Here is a 20,067-nt window from a genome sequence, read left to right on the forward strand (position 1 = left end):
ACTCCTCCTGCATGGCCCGTTTCCAGCAATCACGGTCATCTCGTTTCAGCGCCTCTTGGAACGTAACGGGATCGTCGACACCAGACCCGGCTGCCATCGCCGCGAAGCCGTGTTCGTCGGCCGATTCGTAGTCGTCGTCTGAGGAACCAGGGAACTCGTCCTCAGATGCAGCTGCCTGTGGAGGGTTGAAACCGGGGAGACCAGGGCACTTGACAGAGAAATCTTTGTACTTGCCTGGTAACGCGTGCTCCCGTCCGCTGCGCCTCAACAGCTGTGACCGAGCTGGTTGTGAAGATTGTTGCGGAGGGAGCACAAGGTCGGTCAACGTTCCCGTGGATGAATCGCTTTCACCGCTCGAGTCAGTTTCAGACTGCTCCTCCTCGTCTTCATAGTCCGATCTGGGGTCGATCGGAACGTCCGGTACAGCTTCGACCGGAACAGGCTCCGCCGAAGCCGGCTGCAACCTCGTCTCTCCGAAGTCCAAAACGTCCAGCGTTACCACCGGGATCGGCTTGACCTGCTGCGCTGCTACCTCGCCGCGTTCGGCGATTCCTTCGTCCAGGAAAATCACCTCGCGACTTATCAGCGTCTTCTTCTGCTTCGGGTCGTACAACCGGTATCCCTTGGTTTCTTCTTCAAAACCGGTAAGGATGCATTCGTGGGATTTGGCGTCCCACTTGCGACGTTTTTGCTTCGGGATCTGGACCATGGCCTTTGTGCCAAAGACACGGAGATGCGAAAGATTCGGTTTCTTACCAGTCCAGGCTTCCTCGGGGGTCATCTCGTGACCACGGGTTGGCGATCGGTTGATCAGGTACACTGCGGTCGACACAGCTTCAGCCCAGAAGCCTTTCGGCAGCTTCGCCTCGAACAGTAGACACCGAGACTTCTCCACGATGGTCCGGTTGGCTCGTTCCGCCATCCCATTCTGCTCGGGGGTGTAATCGTTCGTCGTCTCGTGCCGGATTCCTGCGGTCCGCAGGTAGCCTTGGATGCCTTTGTTGATGTATTCCTTACCATTGTCGGTGCGCAGCGTCTTCAGCTTCATTCCGGTCTGGCGCTCCGCCATCGCGTGGAAGGTCTTGAACACTGCCAGGACTTCGTCCTCCGACTTTCGTTGCAGGAAATACACGAACATGCGCCGAGACTTGTCGTCGATGAACGTGATGTAGTAACGGTTGCCGCCGTAGGAGTTCACCTCCATCGGCCCGCAGATGTCCGAGTGCACCAACTGAAGCAGTTCCGAAGCTCGTGATCCGTTCTTCCCGAATGGTAACCGCGCCTGCTTGCCCATCGGACAGATCCGACAATCCTTCGTAGCTTTTGCGTTGATCTGGATTCCATCTGCTGCACCGTTCGCGAGTTTGCGGATGTTGTCCGCACCGAGGTGACCCAGGCGCTTGTGCCACAGGTCCATGCCTTGAGCAGCACCGCACGCCATCGCAACCTTCGAGCCGCACATCTTTTCTAGCTTGAACTGGTTGTTGACGTGGCTCCCAGTCGCTACCAGGTCGCCGTCGGAGTTGAACACCTCACATCCTTGGTTCGTGAAGTTCACCGTGTAACCCTTCTCCACAATCTTGCTCACGGAGAGAAGATTCGCCGCAATCGACGGAATCAACTGCACTTCACTGACCGTCACGCTGTCCTTGCCGCCGGAACACTTCGGCCAAATTTCGGCAGTACCGGTGGCGACGATGTCCATCAGTCCGCCGTTCGCTGCCATGACCTTACCGCATCCGTTGTCCAAGTTGTCCAGCATGCTCCTGTTGGCCGTCATGTGAGCGTACGCGGCCGAGTCGAAGATCCAGTCGTCGGCGTCGCCCAAATCAAACGTCGAAAGCACGGTGCAAAACGTGCTGCCACCTTTCTTCGGCTCCTTGTTGTCCTTGCAGTCCTTAGCGATGTGGCCAAATTTTTGACACTTCCTGCACTTGGGACCTTTGGACGAAGTAGGCTGCTGCTGCTTTTGCTTACCGTGGCGACCAGGTTGTTTGGTGGTTGCGAAGGCCGGACTGTTTTGCTCGTTGCCATAGAAACCTTCCTCCTCCTGGAGAAGTTTGGTTTTTATGAAATCTCCGGTGATGGCCACGCCGGAACTCTGCAACGCCATGATCATGGGCTTGAAATCCTTCGGAAGTCCCGCGAGCAGGAGCATTCCGACCCACAGATCCGGGATGTTGAAATCCGCGTTCCTGAGCTGGTTCGTGGCAGAAATCACCTGATTCACGTAATCCTCCATCGAGCTGCACGCTTCCAGGGTCAAACGGAGAAGCTTGTGGAGAAGGCCGACCTGTTGGACCAGGCCCTTTTCTTCGAACGCGTTCTCCAGACTGTCCCAGGCTGTCCGCGCAGATTCTTCGTTCTCGATGTGGACGTACAGCGACGGATCGATCAGAGTGATGATCTTGAGCCTCGCCCGAAGATCCGTTTCCTCCTCAACCGCCTCGAACGTTCCGTCCGTCTTCCGCTTCGGCTTCACTGCGCTCCAGAGCTTTTCCAGCTGAAGATAGGTCTTCGTCGCCAGCTTCCACGTTCTCCAATTCGCGCGTCCCACCAGCCTTTCGAGGCCCGGAACGCCGGATCCCGTGTTGGAGCTTCCAGCTACTGCGCCATCCGCGCGACTTCCGGAACCGTTTGACATTTTAAACTTTTTAAAGCGATAGGCCCATAACCTATCGAGAGTACGCTATAAAGTAGGTGTTTATTGTACGATTGATATAACAGTAATGGTTTGTAAGTACAGCTTCAATTCATGGCTTGCTTCAATCTTCTCACTGCAACATTTTCGTCACTAGAAAAGATGGCAGCTCGGTAAAATTCTAAAATTCTAAAAATTCGTAAATACTTAAATTCCTAAATTCTTAAGTTCTTTAATTCTTCAATTTTTCAATTCTTTAATCATTAAATTATTCAAGGCTGATGCAAATATTTTTCATAGTTTTTGTTCCTCTAGCTAGCCATAGTTTCAAAATGAAAAAAAGTGCTTTAAAATGCATTGTACGCTAGTTCAGTTATTTAGCAATCATTAGGGAGCTATTAGACTATGGCAAACAACAAACAAACAAACTCGCACTTTTTGTGTTTGACAGTTTGCCAAACTCGCAAACAAAGCCAAATGTATGCAGGCTGACGTTTCTGCAAACAAATGCAGGCAAACAAACAGAGCAGGCAAACTGTCAAAAAGTTTGTTTGTTTGTTTGTTTGTTTGTTTAGTGGCAAGCTTGTCAAAAAGTGAACCTCGACAGTCCATATAGGCACGCAGAAAAATAAGGCATATTTGAATCAACAAAACGTTTTGTTGATTTGAAAATCATGATTTTTGTTGAATCAACGCTAAATGTCAAAGCAGCTTTTTCAAAACAACAAAAGACTTTTGTGAAATTTGGAAAATCCAGGTTAGTTTCAACGCAATTTTATTGTTGATTATATTCAACAAAAAATTTGTTGATTCAAACCTCGTACAGGCTGATTCTACAAAACATTTTTCTGCGTGGGGTGAACGCTCCATAAACTGGTTGCACAAAATAGGGTATACAGGCCATTTATGAGTCAATTCGAAAATAAGTTTATTTAATATTTAGGTTTGTAATTTAAAGTGTTATTTATTGTCTAGTTAATTTTTTTGTTAAGACCGAGCCATGCGGCAACGCTTCCGCCTCGTAAATGGGAGTTCAGGACCCGGTGCGGACCAACATAGCAGGTTATCGTTTCCCTTCTGGATTCGATTTCTAAGTAAAGGAAAAGTAGTTTATCGTCACAAGCTGGACATTATCTTCTTGGAATATTGACATTTAACACTAAAATATGTAAATAATTTAACATAAAAAATGTGAACGATTGACTTCGTCCTCAAAAGGCTTGATAATATTTTATTTTTTCTAGTTATTTATTTTTTGACAAACGTATTCAAAATTATTCATCAAAAACAAAATTTTAAATAATTTTTCATAAACAATTTTTTTGTTCAATTGCACATTTGCTGGCTCTTTTACCCTATATTTAGCGTCAGAGGGGTAAAGCGACCAAATAGCGGGGTCCACGGTCCAACCAATGTGAGTATCGCGGCCCATACATACAATTTGACAATCTTGCCATCAGGCTGGTTTGTATGCTTGTCGTAGTCTAATACTTTCTTTAGTTTTCAAAATATGTAAGATTTGACGAAAATTTCAACAAAAAAAATGTTTTTGCGGTACCGTACATCGAAAATTCACAAAAATTCAAAACATTTCTGAATTGACCGAAACATGCTCAAAAATATTCTAAACGCAGGGGAGCATTTTAAATTGATTTTAATTGATTGCACTTGAATTTACATTGAAAATTTGTACTCTTTTGAAAAAAAAGATGATTTTCCGGCCCTTTTTTGAAGGGGGTGATTTTGAAATCATTCAGTAATTATATTTTAGAATTTATTAATAATTAATAAGATTCAAAATCTAATTAAAAATTCAACATCAAAAATTTTAAATTCTAAAGCTCAGGGAAATTGTTTCTTATATTTCAAGGCTCCAAAAATGTCAGATTTTCTGGCAGCATTTAAGAATTGAACAATTATTGTTTAATTCTTAAGTGCCGCCAGAAAATCTGACATTTTTTTAGCCTTAAAATATTAGAAACTAGAGGTGGGCAAAACCGCTCTTTTTTCGGAGCCGCTCATTTTCGCTCGCTCTTTAAAATGAGCCGCTCTTTTGAACGGCTCATTCGCTCTTTTTCAAAATTGTGTTGGAAAGTCTATTTTAAAGAATGGTGTGTTTTTTGATGTTTAAAAGCTAAAAACGTGAAGATTAGAACCATAGAGGACCATCCATAAACCACGTGGACACTTTTTTTGAAATCTCAAACCCCCTCTCCATTGTGGACAATTTCCAAACGAAATCTTTTTTGTGGAGCGTGGAAAACCAACCCCCCACCCCCTCCTAAAGTGTCCACGTAAGCACTCAAACTTAAATCAGTAAATTGCTATTAATTTTACAAAATTGCGTTTATTTGAGAAAATGTTCTGCGAACTCTTTTCTACATTCTTATTTAATCAAAAAGTCTATAAATGCCAAAGTTAAATCGGGCAAAAGGAGTTAGGATATGGTTATTTAGTAGTTTTTCGGTAGAATTTTCATACTGAAGCATTTTGGAATGCTCAAATTTGCACTCCGGTAATTCTTTAAGGTGTCTTCCGATCAGTTGTGCAATAATAAGTTTTTTAATTTTTTTAGAAAATCATTCACTTTTGAAGTAATGAGTACATGAAAAAGTTCACCGTGTAAATAATTCGGACAAATTTGACATAATTTATAAGCATGAAATATTTAAAATTACATTACCAAATTTCATGCTACAATTTGTTGGAAATTCAATTAAAGATATTTATAAACTTTAAAATAGACAAAAGTTAAAAAATTATTCCATCTTGAAACGGTTCTTTCAAAAGACCGGTGTATTAAAAAGCAGTGCGGCTCTTTTCTTGTGAGCCATCGTTCGTTCGCTCTTTTTAATGAACCGGCTCTTTGAGCGGCTCGCTCTTTTTTGCCCACCTCTCTTAGAAACAATTTCCCTGAGCTTAACAATTTTAAATTTTTGATTTTTTCTATCTGTATTATTTACAGTCCAACCTCGATTATCCGAAGATTACGCTAAAATGAAGAATTTTTAAATCCAAGATGGCGCCTAAAATGGCGTTGATGCAATATTGAAAAAATGCATTTTATTTTCTAATAGGCAATCAATAACTCAAATTTGACTTAAATGGGGTCGTAGAACTCAAATTCTATGTTAAAAACCAGAAAATTAAAAAAAAAATTGTTCGTGATACGATTATCCGAAATCCTATACAAACCTTCGGATAACAAAACTTTGGATAATCGAAATTTCAGATAATCGAGGCTTCGGATAATCGAGTCTGAACTGAATTGTTTTTTTTTAATATTTTGAAATCATAATCTCTTATAATTTTCAATTGTAGAATTATTAGAATTTAGTTTCTGATGTTCTGAACTTTTCAAATTATGAACCTTAGATTTTTTAATTATGGAGTTTTTAATTAATATTATTTTTAAAGTTTCCGGATCTCAAATCATTGAATTTCTGTTTGTAAAATTTTTAAACTTTGGAATTTTTAATATTCATGAATTTTTGATGTTTGGAACCTTCTATATTTTGAACTTCCGATTTTTTTAATTTTAGATTTCTGAATTTGTAGATTATCGATTATCAAATCTGAATGTTCAATTCTAGAGTTTTTTTTGGAAAGATGTTATAAACATATGAAACACAATAGCTTATAGGACCTTTAAAAAACTCTAGAATAATTTTTTTTAATTTTTGATTTTAAATATTTTTTAATTTTCAAGTTTTGAATTTTGCTATTTAAATTTTTGTAAATTTTTGATGTTTTTAAATTTATGTGCCTAAATTTTAAAGTTTTAGATTTATTTGATTTTTCTGCCAGACAATTTAATGATATATGTAGTTGTTAAGCTAAGAACAAGATTATCCGTTTTTCCATGATCTGTCAGTCGAACAGTCTACTGGGGTTGCTATGGTCAAAGGTCGATGACAGGTATTTTTTTTTAAAATTAGGCCGATTTTGACCGTCTCAAATGCTAAAATTTGTATGACCTAATTTCACTCCCATACCCAATGCAACCCTGATGACGATAATTGTAAAGTTTTGCAAAAATAAAGATTTCGGCCAAAGTTCGGAAGATAGTGAATTTTTTTAATAAAACTCAAAACTTTACTCAAAAATATTACCAGAGGATACCCAAGTTAAATATTTGTTGAATATGATATGAAATTTCATGAAAATAGAATTTTTGAAAATTGATTTTTATTTGTTGATATTCACTTTTCCATCCACTGACCCCTCGATAAGTTTGCTTTGTTATTGTTTTTTGACTGCTTTTTAAATTACTGGGCTACGGCCCAGTAATAGAGTTATAGAACGAAAAATCAAAGCATGCTACTTGAAGGGGCTGGCAAAATAATTAACAGCTGGAGAAATATTGATATCGAGAAAATCGACGGTCAGAGTTGACCGTACATAAAACGGATTTTTGCCTTCCTCACCTTACTGAGGAAAGGCTATAAAATCACTCGAAAAATGAACTTATTAATCCGACCTCGTAGACCCACCTTCACGTATACATATCGACTCAGAATCAAATTCTGAGCAAATGTCTGTGTGGATGTGTGTAGGTGAGTGGACATAAAAATTGTCACTCGATTATCTCCGGACTGGATCAACGGATTTGACCGTGTTAGTCTCATTCGATCCGTCTTGGGGTCCCATAGCTCTCTATTTAAAATCAGCAAGTTTAGTTAAGTACTTCAAAAGTTATGCTAAACAAACGATTTTGACGTATTTCCGGAACATTGTAAAAAGGGTGGTTTTTGCAAGAAAACGTATCATGTTATACATTTTCAGAAAAATATTTAAAAGACCTTTCCAATGAGCCTAGAACATCGAGGATCTGACAACCCTATCAAAAGTTATTAGCACTTAAGTGTTATTTATACACTTTTTGGAGGCCGGATTTCAGATTTTGTGATAGAAATATTTTCTGAATCTTCCATGCGAACTATCGTTGAATAGGTTTTTTATCAGACCTTGCTGATGAGCCAGAAATATTGAAGGTTTGCGAACCCTATCAAAAGAAATGAGTAATAAAGTTGATTTGTTAAACATGTTAAGGGGGAATGTTGCTATTTTTACTGAATGTATTGACTTTATGAATGTTAGGAAGGCACCAACCACCTCAAGGATTTAGGGACGTTTTTTTTTTCTAATTGATGATCAATCACATGCAACTCCACCCTAAAACGATACCGAAAAACAGACACAGAGGTGCCGTCCAGCAAAAGCAAATTACGCGCGGAACCTTCGCATTTCCGAGAGTCAGCTTAGCTCGCCGCGGCCGGTCACCGTCCAGCTCAGTTTAGTGCCGACTTTGGTCTGGGACGGTTTGGAATTTTGTAAAGACAAAGCACAATAAGCAAGAGACATGACCAACGGCAACACAACGCCCGGGGCCACTCAGCCCCTTTACGCGCGCGATCTGGAAAATGCCGACCAGGATCCGTTCGACGAAAGTGCCATCAAGGCCCGCGGAACGCCCAAATGTGTGCGCGTGATTGTGGTTTGCATCTATCTGTTTACGGTTTCGTTTGCGGCGTTGCTCCTGTCCGCGTACTACATCTTCTTCTGGGAACCGACGATCGACGATCTGGCCGGCGACGACGACAATCCGCAGGCCCGGTTGGGCTGTGAAAATGACTAGATATAGTGAAAGCGGATACTGCCCTTCTTTGTGTGTGGATAGGTTTTAAGAGGTGTTTTGTTATATAGTTATTGTTAAGGTGAGTACAGTGATTTGGGTTCTGAAGTTGATTTGGTTTCGTAAAAAGTACCACGCGTCTCCACTGTTGATCACAAAAATCGGTTGAATTTCAGTGGAGACGCATGGTGAATCAGTGGAAAACAGTTAGTTGAGTCTTGGCTGGACAACTTAAAACTTAATTAAAGGTGTATTTCAGTTTTGAGGCAATTACTGTCGATGATGGTTCTGACAGTTGCTTTGGAGAATTTGAACGGTGTGCGTCGCGGTCATTTTCGTTGCCGTTTCCGTCTTTGTTTCCCCCCGATTGTGTGTTTATTACGACCCGGGTGATTTCGCGATGTTGACAGTTGCTTTGGAGAATTTGAACGGTGTGCGTCGCGGTCAACACGCCGGATTTTCGTTGCCGTTTCCGTCTTTGTTTCCCCCCCGATTGTGTGTGTATTTCGACCCGGGTGATTTCGCGATGTTGACAGTTGCTTTGGAGAATTTGAACGGTGCGCGTCGCGGTTATCACGCAGGATTTTCGTTGCCGTTTTCGATTGTGTGGGCTTTTCGGTCCGGGCGGTTTCGCGTTTTCGCATTTTATTTGGTTTTATCTTTCCACAGCCGGCTGTCTAAGATTGAATCATTTATGCTAAACTCAACACCAAATAACCGGGAAAAATCTCATCCGCATCCTCCGACTGTTTGCCTTGAGAATGCATAATACATCACACTATTAAACCAAATTTATTGATTATTGGGTCGCATCATCATCCTCTATGTTGAATCCTGGCCATTACCCTTACCCACTAACAAAATCCCAAGTAGAAGTAGTTTTCCGGCACACGTGGGGGTGTGGATATCGTATAGAACCCACCCTTGGTAGCAGCCTGTGCTAACTAACATTCCCGTCCCAATCCCCCGAGATCTACAAACTGACATGGCGGGCGCCGTTGGTGGCCAATGACTGTTACCTATTTGCTTCAGATCTAGTTTTAATGATCTTGATGTTTTATCTTTTCAACGCATTCATACATGCTGTTGATAAGGGAAACACCATTAGATCGTTCAAGCGTATGGTCGGTTGTATTGATAGGATATTACGGTCCTGTTCAGCAACGGAGAAGGACAACCATGGGTGGTCTCTCATGCTCATGCTCATGCTCATGCTCAATTACTGTCGATGATGGTTCTGAATTCAGGGTCCAGAAATAATAAATTCAAATGAAAAAATAATCACGATATGTAAAATGCTTCTACAAGTAACACAAAGGAATCAATTTGTTGATTGATACATTCTGAATCGAGATTTGAATGTTTTTCTAAAACAAACATGATGCCTTCGAGAGCCTTAAAGGAGTTAATTCTCCAAAATCATTTGGTTAAGTATTACGATTTTTCCTCTTAGATATATTTTAAAAATGCTACTTTTCCATAGTAAATAGTTCAAAATCCAATTCAAATTTCAAATTTGTTTAAACTGTCACCGCTAAACCTTAACCAAATGGATGGATCCCAAATAATTTTCGAAGGTGACACCCTCTTCCCCTGGTCCACGAATCAAAGAACATATTTTTCCTTCTGAAATTTGCAATCAAGCACTGAGAGAAATTGAGCATTTTTGACTAAAACTTCTTTAGCTTCTTTTTTATATCAATAAATCGATTTCAATTGCAAACTGATTAAGAAATCAACTTTTACCATATCTATCTGCCAAAGAAAATTATTATACAGTGAACTCACTCTGTGTCGATATTGAAGGGATCGTCGAGAGCGGGAGGTATCAAACTTTTAATTTACGAATGAAAAATCAAAGCATGCTACTTGAAGTAGCTGAAAATTTATTGACAGATGGAGCAATATTAATATCGAGAAGATCGACAGCCAGAGATAAATAAAATATGTTGACTTTAACATTATTTTATTCTGCTTTGTAGAAATTTGCCAATGAACATTGAGTCCGTTTTCCGATTTAACTTCATTTTCATAGAGAAATCGTGACGCTTTGAAAATATTGAAATAATCCTATGTATCAATATTTTTGTAATTATTGTTAAGGTTATTACACTTTTGCTGATTAAATTTGAATGTTTTTGTCCCTCGACCCTGGTCCAGTTCCTGAAGGAAAGAAACGACAACTTTTCAAGCATAATTTCAAGTTTTTTAAAGCAAAATGAACAACAACAGTTATGTTACAGTAAAAAAGAAATTGAAAGTTGCAATAAATTCATAATAAATTCCAAATAATACTTTTGTTTTTTTTTTCTGGTTGGCGTTCTTTTTTTTCTACTTAAAAACCGAAACAGTATAAAAACGTATTAAATAATCTGCTGCCCATTTGAAATTTTTCTTGATCGGTTTCTTCCGATGTGCGTATACCAATTTAATCGGTCTACTTATCGTCACCTAAAATAAATGAGGTATTAGACTAAGACAAACAAACAAACTCGCACTATTTCGTGTTTTGACAGTTTGCCAAGGCAAAATGTATGCAGGCTGACGTTTCTGCAAACGAATGCAGGCTGAAGTTTCTGCAAACAAAATCAGGCAAACTGTCAAAAAGTGTGAGTTTGTTTGTTTGGCTTAGTCTAATACCTCCTTTATTTTAGGTGACGATAAGTAGATCGGTTTTTGTCGGTAATTCCAAAACGGAATGACAACATATTTTCTTTCATGAGAAGCCATTCTAGTCATATTTATGTCGTGTTTTTAACTTATTTCTGAGGTTACAAATTTCAATGTTTGAGCTTTAGAGCTTTGTCTTATTTTTTGTCTGGATTTTTCTTATTTCAACGAAATGTTGAGTGCAACCAGTAGGGCGTCCAATTTTCCCGGGTTTTGAAATTCCCGGGAAACGGGAAAATATTTGTGTAATCCCGGGAATTCTCGGGATCCCGGGAAATTTTTGAAGCAGTCATAAAATCTATGTTTTCATTATATTTTTTTTATGTTTTTCAAGCCTAAAATTACAGAATCAGCTCAATACTGTTAATTGATGATAATCTACACTTCAATCTAAACAAGGACAGCAGTTTTAAAGATAGTAGTTTAAAAAACATTAAAAAAATCATTCTTTGATGTGCCTTGGATTTTAAATGAACCACAATGTTTAATCTGATGTGATTCAAATTTATTAAGCGTCTTATTTGAAAATTTATTTTATTTATTTATTTTTATGACATGATTAAAAAAGCTTAAACAATTTCTTTGAAACTGTCTAAAACAACAGGAAACCAAAACAAATAAAATTATTCCAAAAAATGTTACATTTTGTAAAAGTCTGGAATTTCTTGTATTATATTTAAAACATATTTGAAAAATTGTTTTTCAGTCACTACCGAAAACTGAAGATAATCGGGACTGCAGTCTGAATAGATACAGGAGATTTTAGAGCAATAAATTTGGAAATCGGTGTTGTAATTGTTTTGTTCTAGTCCTGTTGTAGCTTAAATCAATCTAAACAATCAGAACATTATGCAAAAAAAAATGGTTAAAACAGCTGTCTAAATTCCTTACTTTTGTCCTGTTTTGCTCCAGATGCCGGGTTTTGATGAAAACTAATTAAATATGATTTTGTCAAGTTTAAAGTCATGAACATACGAAAATATAATACCAATTATATTTTTAAGCAAATAAAAATTAATAGAAAATATTTGAAGCGCAAGGCATTTTGCAGATCTGTAAACTAAAATTTCAGCAATTTTCCCAAACAAGCCAAATTAATGCTGATATATGCCGATTGCAAATTTTATTGCTTTGAAATTCTTATGGAGTACTAAGTATTCAACTATTCATCTATTTCCACAACTAAATGTGAATTTCGAAACCAAATTTGATTTATTTTCAATTTCGGGAATTCCCGGGACAAAATTTAAAAAATCCCGGGATTCGGGAATTCCCGGTTTTGGAAAAATCCCGGGATTTCTGTCCCGGGAATTCCCGGGATGGACGCACTAGCAACCAGCTAAAAACAATTTAAAATGCATTTCCTTGCGTTTAAAATCATTTTTAATAAGTTCAAGTTTGTTGAAAATAATTTCAATTCGAGTGAATTTTCAATGCACAGAACCGCAAAAAGTTTTTTTTTCCAATTTTTTTCTTTAAAGGATACATTTTTGAAAGCTAACTAACTGTACTAATGTATAATGCATTTTCTTAAAACATTTTCATTGAAATGTTAGAATTCTGGCCTGTAATATAATTTTTTATATTTTTTTTATTTATTTACCTCTCCCCCTCGACATTGGTCAGAGCCAAGGGGCAAAAATCTTGAAAACTATTTGCATCGGCCTTATTTTTTTTTTCTAAAAGCGGAATTAGAAATTTTGTAAATTGAGAAGGATTGCCGGATCGATTTGATGTCTTGGGCAAAAATGTTGGTTACGATCAAGCTATATTTGCGGAAAAGATTGAAAACATACTGTTTAAAAAATTCAATTTTCAAGATTAAAATTCAATTTGTAGAATTTTGATGATGTGCCCTATGTTATGCGACAAATTTATGCCTATTTTCATCGTTGATCTCTTTATTATTTTTTTTTAGGGAGCTGGGAAGATTCTTAATGAATTTCTTATTTTAGACATTGTTTATTCGACTTTGCTTGTTGAGATTTTTGGGCTTGTAAATACTCGAAACTATGAAAATGCTTTTTTTTCTGATTAGTATAAATTAAGTCCATATTTGCAATCGACGATATTTGTAAATTATTTATTCAAAGGAGAATGGGCAGATTTGGTCCAACGATGTACACGAACGGGACAAACTTTATTCGAAAGATCTCGCCGAGACATGAAAAAAAGTCTTCTGGACGAACTCTCTAAACCCCGGGGTTCAAAAGCTACAAGTTGTTGAAGTTTGAGTATTTTGGGTTAAAATGTACAAAAAATCGTATTTTTGCTATTTCTAAAATCACTCATAAAATCCTTATTTTATTATGGATTTCGATCATCTTGACTTCATTCGACGCGTATCAGCAAAAACTATAAGTTCTGATATGTTTTAGCATGTAACTGTTGGGTCTACTAGGGTGACCCTCTTAGTTATTTCATGCTACAAGGCAAGGGGATCGAAACATAAAACTCAATGGGGTGAGTGGGTGGTCCAAATAACTCCCTCTTTGAACCTCAGGGTCGGCATAAATTATGCTCACGAGGCAGGAAAACACTGGTGTTCGTCTTGAGCTAAACTCCTCGGTTTACTCGTCAAAATTGTCACGTTTATTCGTCACGGCTTCCTCCTAAACCTGACCTTTCCTTCCGTCCTAACCCACTTTCTTAATGTCTATCTCCTACCTTAACACTCTTTCTTCCTTGTCCGTGGGCGGACCTGCTGCTCGGGGCCCCTCAGCTACTGCTGCCGCTGCTGCTGGATCTGCTGACGCGATCGCTGTCTCCGACCTCGGCCTGCTCGCGCTGCTCGCTGGCCTTGGGGTGGCTTGTCGTGGCCGTCGGCGTTCCGACGCACGGGTTGATGCTGCTGCAGCCTTCGCTTGACCCTCGTTTGCCTGCCCTCTGCGCGTCCTCGAGTTTGTTGACGGACTCGAGCTTCAGCAGTCCCCGAAGGTACCGCTGGTCTTGCCCGGTTTCCGGCGCAGGGTTTGTTGATGTAGGGCAGGTCTTCGGGTGTGGCTCGTGGTTCCCGGATGGAGGACTCACACGACTCAGCATGAGCGGCTGGTCGCTGATCGTCTACACCGGCAGTGGTTACGGTGGACGGGTTGGGGAAACCACTGGTGAGCCACGGGTAGTTCCGGGAGATCCGAGTCGCGGATTCCGGCTTTTGTAGCTAAAACTACGGGGTCCTGTGATGAGATGGGGGAACAAGATGGCGGTTACACTGGGCGTTGGTTTCGGGGCACGGATCAGGGTTGTTGGCGGGTTCACGGGTTTACCTGGATGTCCTGGGGTGTCTTGCACGGTCCTTCCGTGTCCTCCGTGAAGTCCTTCTCCTTGGCGAGTCGCGGCACTTCACTTAATCACGCCGCGGAGCTTTAAGCGTAGCTCGGACGGCTTTCTTCGCGATCTGTACGACGCGTACACTTTCCGATACACCGGGCAAATGGCCGATCTACGGCAGGACATGGAACCGCGAACCTCTGATCCGGCGAAGTCCCATATTTCGCCCCATCATCATCATCATCATCCTTTTCGCCACGGCTACCAATCCTTGCGATCCTCTTCGGCCCTCTGGTGGTGGCTAGCGGCGTTACTCCTTCTCATTGGCGATCTCATACGGGGTGGTCGCGCCCGCTCTCCGTGGGTGACACAAACCGAATCGTCTCACTCTCAACGAACACACTCGCTAACCTGCCCCTGTGTCACTGGAATTCACTCACTACACACCCACTGGTTACACTCTCCTCCCACTCGGGTAAAAAAATATTAGTGAAGCTAATATTTTTTTTAACATTCATTTCAATAAGATGTAGCGTCCTGCTGAACCTACGTCGTAACCACTGCATTCTCACAAAATCACTTTACACACTTCTTATCTTTTGCGCGCAGTAGTTGACAGGAATTTACTCGATTAAAAATGCGTTTTACTAGGTCCTGCAGACGAATACATGAAAGGAGGCTTTTCGCACAGTGTGGGTTGTGTTGGGGTCATAAGGTTTCAACGTTGTAACACAAGTGTTCAACTCCACGCTGTTTGATCGGTTTCACCAATGTACTGGCCCTCAATGTTTATTCAACTCCGGCCTCCAGCAACACATCACAAAGTCCTACTGACCAACAAAGATGAGGAACAATTTAAAACCGTTACTATTTACAAAATTTACAATTTACATCACAGAATAAATAAATAAATAAATAAATAACAAATAAAATATGTACAAATTAAAACTAGCATGCAACATTTATCTATTTACATCAGTCCTGAATTGGATCGGGGTCATAAGTTATCATCGCTCGAAAGCTCCTCTCTGTTTCAAGACTGTATTAAGTCTCTACTGACCATCAATGTCTTATCGACTCCGGTCTCCAGCGATTCCAATCAGATAACTGAGATAATTCAAAGAATTTTATTATGAATAATCTTTATTTTTGGAATTTTTAAGCAAGCAAATTTTATTTATTTTTTTGTATTTTTTTATATTTTTGAATAAATTAAGCATGCAATAAAAAAAAACCTAAATTTCCGGAAATAAATAAATTAAAAAAAAAAACATGTTCAAAACGACGCAATTTTACGGTACCATCTTCATTTCATACGCGCGCGCGAAATATTTCAATTGTCGGAGTTGACCCGATCGTGTTGATAACGTTATCACTTCTTCATCTGTGTATGCAATCAGCTCCCGTCTGTCAACTGTCATGCTAATGTCAAACTATTGTCAAGCTACATGTGATCAATATGTGCTTGAATAATATGGTAAGTCGCAATGATTTTACAATTAGGAAAATGTTTAGTTTATTCGACCCTTACTGAGGGAAATTTAATCAGTTTAAGATCACACCAGATCTGGTTACGCGTTTGTGATCGATAAATAGTGGAATCTCAAGTGAGGTCGAATAAACTTAATGATTTCCTAGTTGGAAGATCATTGTTGATATGCTAAATGTGATGAAAAAAAAATTATGAGGAAAATATGCGTTCAAAGGTAAGTACTGTGAACGGAAAATGACTAGACTTCTCAGACGACGAGGTGTGCTAAAAGACACAACGACTGACTAGAAAACTGTTTATTTTGCGCAAATAAGTTATTGGAATTTTACTATTGGACAGTGACTTTCGAGGTTATGACCTTTACGTACAACATTTGCACTCATACAGACATACATCATCGATCACTAAGTAGTGCAGTACTAGATGAGCTCTTTACAGTACCGCATACCAAGATAATCAATGCAACTGCTGCATTCCTGTGCAAACTGCATTTCATTCATCAACTCCTCTCAATGAAACAACACAAAACAAATTAAAATCAATTAAAATGTGAAAAAAAAAACAATTCTCTTTGATTGACCTAGGATTTTACTAATACTGTCGACTTTCTTCTACAAAACCTGCCTACAGTGCATCTGCATCGCACTGCTGTACAACATAATGCACCTGCACTCCCGAAACATGGCGGAATTATGCAGAAGGGCTTGGACAACTGGACCAGATGAACTTTTTTCGGACTAGCTGTCGGAGTTCCTCCTGACCTTCCACGGGAATCGGCTGCATTTATGCTCCATGCGCGGCAAACTACGCCTTCAAGTCACCTGCTGAGAACACTCCCAGGGACTTTCCATTCATGTCGGCGACTTCGTACGAACTTGTGCCCTTCTTGGCAACAACGACACACGGCACGTACTGAGGACCCAGCTTGGCGTTATAATCGTTACCTGCGGACGACAGTCGGAACGACCGCTTGAAAACCCGCTGGCCAACGTCAAACGAAGGTGAGTACCTCTTGTGACGCAGATCGTATATCCTTTTTGTGCTCTCGTGAGCCTTTTTAAGATTCTCTCTCACCATTTCCCAGATTTTCCTACTCACTCCCTTCATCGCCTCCATCCTCTCTTCTTCCGTGAGATCCTCGTCTTTCTCCAACCGATGCTGAGTTCCACGAGTGACAATCTCGTGCCCAAACACTATGCGATGTGGGGTGAATTTTGTTGTTGAGTGCACCGTGTTGTTCAACACGTGCTCGATCTCCGAGATCTTTGTGTCCCACAAACGTTGGTTTTCACGAACGTACGTGCGGATCATCGCGTTGATCGTTCGGTTCTGCCTTTCCGCCGGGTTCGCTTGGCTACGGTGACGAGCATTCGCCCAATGCTGAATCTCGTACTTTTGCAGCAACTCCTGGAACTCCTTGGACAGAAATGTCGTGGCGTTGTCCGTGATCAAGTACTGTGGTACCGACAACTTTCGCAACCAATTTTGCTCAAAAATCGTGCACAATGAACTAGCCGATATCTTCTTCACCGGAACAAGAAGGCAGTACTTAGAGAAGATGTCAAGAATGACCAATAAGTGGGCATTGCCCTGCTTGCTTCTGGGAAGAGATTGGATGTAATCCATGCACACGATCTGAAACGGTTTTGTTGCTACTCGCTGCTTTCCCATCTCTGGTGCCATCGACACCGTGGAATGTTTGTTCTCCTTACACGAGTCGCATCTCCCAATGTGCTTCTTGAGGTCAGCACTCATTCTCGGCCAATAATACCTCCTTTTCAGCTGCTCGATGCACTTCTCAAAGCCGATGTGAAGCTTTCCATCGTGTTCGCTTTTCAGCACCTCTCGACGCTTAGATTCCGGCACGCACTCTTTCCACTCAAACCGGTAGTCTAGAACATCCGATTGAGAAGAAACGAGCTTGTACAGCCGGCCATCGTCGATCCGGAAGTCCATGTACTTCTCGGGATCCTCGGTCACAGCCTGAAACAGGTTGTTGTACCACGCGTCTCCATCGTTAGCACCTAGCGACTCCATCGACCGAGACAGAGCATCCGGCACGATGTTGTCTTTTCCGCGACGATGTTTGACTTCCATGTCGTATTGTTGAAGTGTTATGCTCCATCTGCTGAGCCGCGAAGATGAGCGCCACTTCGATCTCATGATGAATGAGAGCGCAGACGAGTCCGTGACGAGTGTGAAATGGGTTCCCTCGATGTAACCACGGAACTTCTCAATGCACCGGAGCGCGGCCAATCCCTCCTTCTCGGCGGCATGGTAATTGAGCTCGGCTCCATTCAATTTCTCCGAGTGATATGCGATAACCTTCTCTACCCCATCGTGAACTTGCGTTAGAACTCCTGCGAGAGCGGAATCGCTAGCGTCGGTCTGCACGCAGAACGGGACGCTAAAGTCCGGGTTGGCCATCACGGGCGCGGAAATCAAACGCTCCTTGATGACCTGAAAAGCCTCATCTGCTTCCTTAGTCCACTGCACCCTCTTAGGCTTATTTTTAAGTAAGTTTGTGAGAGCAGCAGTTATTTCGGAAAAGTTCTCGATAAACCTGCGGTAATAATTTATCATACCGAGGAATCGCCTCAAAGCCCGTATCGAATTTGGGACCTGGTACCCTAGAATCGCTTGAACTCGATCTGGGTTAGGCCTGAGTCCATCTCTGGACAAAATATATCCGAGATACGGTAGTTCAGGACAACAGAAATTGGACTTTTCATAATTAATATACAAATTTGCTTGTGAAAGCCGTCTCGCAAGGTCTTTTAACTTTTGTATGTGGTCGTCGAAAGAATGACTTGCCACAACAATGTCGTCAAGGTACACAAAAATGGAAGGCTCAAGTGCACCATGACCTAAAACTCGATCCATTAGCTTGCTGAGGGTTGCCGGGCTATTGATCAGTCCAAACGGCAAACGAGTGAACTGAAACAGGCCTTTTCCTGGAATGGAGAACGCAGTAAACTTACGCGAATCCTCATTCAGGGGCACCTGCAGAAAAGCTTGACTCAAGTCGATCGTTGATAGATATTTAAATGGACCTAAATGACTTAAAATCCTGTTTTGATGGGGGAGAGGATATGCATCCCTCTTGGTTCGCTCATTCAGCTTCCGGGCGTCCAGGCACAGCCTGACGTCTTCGCTGTCTCTCTTCTTCACCGGTACCACCGGTAAAGCCCAGTCAGAGTCGGACGGTTCAATAATGTTGTTTTCCAGCATGGCGTCCACAGCTCGATGAATTTTCCCTTGAATTTCCGGACTCCAAGGATACGGGTTCTTCCTCACAGGATCCGCTCCCTGAAACTCCTCCTTGATCTCGATCTTATGCTCGATCAGATCCGTTTTGCCGAAACTTCCTGGACGTGCGACTAAAAACAACTTCTTGACCTCCTCCAACTGCTGTAACTGATCTTCACTGAAATGTTCTTCTTCTTCTACGTTGGCTTCTTCTGTTTCGTCGATCGCATCGACGAACTCGTACGTGCTTGGCCTAATCCCGAATCGCTGCCAGAAATCATATCCCAAGATACATCTCCGTGCCAGCTTCGGTGCGACTAGGACCGGTAGAATCCTCGTAACTCCGTTGAACGTGATTGGAATGTCTGTACTTCCTATCACTTCCAAATCTTGTCCTGCTGCTGTCTTCAGGGTTGTAGTTGTGGGTTTAAGTTTAAGTTGTAAATCCTTCATCAGTTTTCTCCCTCCGATTACTGTTCGTTGTGCTCCGCTGTCGAGCAATCCAATTACAGAAATTCCCAGCATGTCAACCTTCACAAACGGCCTAGAGTCGTTACTGAGGGTGATGAGCATCGATGCAATCTCAGACTCCCCCGCAACTTCTCTCCTAACCCGTGAATAGCCGAGCTGATCTAAAATTTCCGCTGGATTCTCTTCGCTGGAATCGTGAGGTTCAGGTGGAATCTGTTTCCGCCTACTTCGTTTTACTGAGCAGTCTCGTTTTGGTTTTGACTCACAAAACGGACAACTTCCGGTTTCGAAACCTGGAAAACTGCAACGCTCGCAAAAGAGATTCAGCTCCATCGGACAATCAGCAAAACCATGGCCTGGCTCGTGGCAATTATAGCAAACACCCCGCTTCACAGGAATGTAAGCATTCACAATCCGCTGCAAGGCTTTGATTCCGCTTAACACCGATGCTGAACTCCGTTGTATTTGTTTAGTTTCCTGTTCCGGTCTGTACTCCCTTCTCGGTTCCTCACGATTCTGATGCTCTCTGCTTTCTTGTGAGCTTTCGTTCTGCTCACGCTTCCGTGTCTCTTGTTTCGGTTTGTCCTGGTTCCGGTTCTGGTGTCGGTTTCCACCAGAATTGTTCTGCTTCTGCTGGAA

The sequence above is a fragment of the Culex pipiens genome, chromosome 1 (genome assembly GCF_016801865.2).
Source record: "Culex pipiens pallens isolate TS chromosome 1, TS_CPP_V2, whole genome shotgun sequence".
NCBI classification, from domain to species: domain Eukaryota; kingdom Metazoa; phylum Arthropoda; class Insecta; order Diptera; family Culicidae; genus Culex; species Culex pipiens.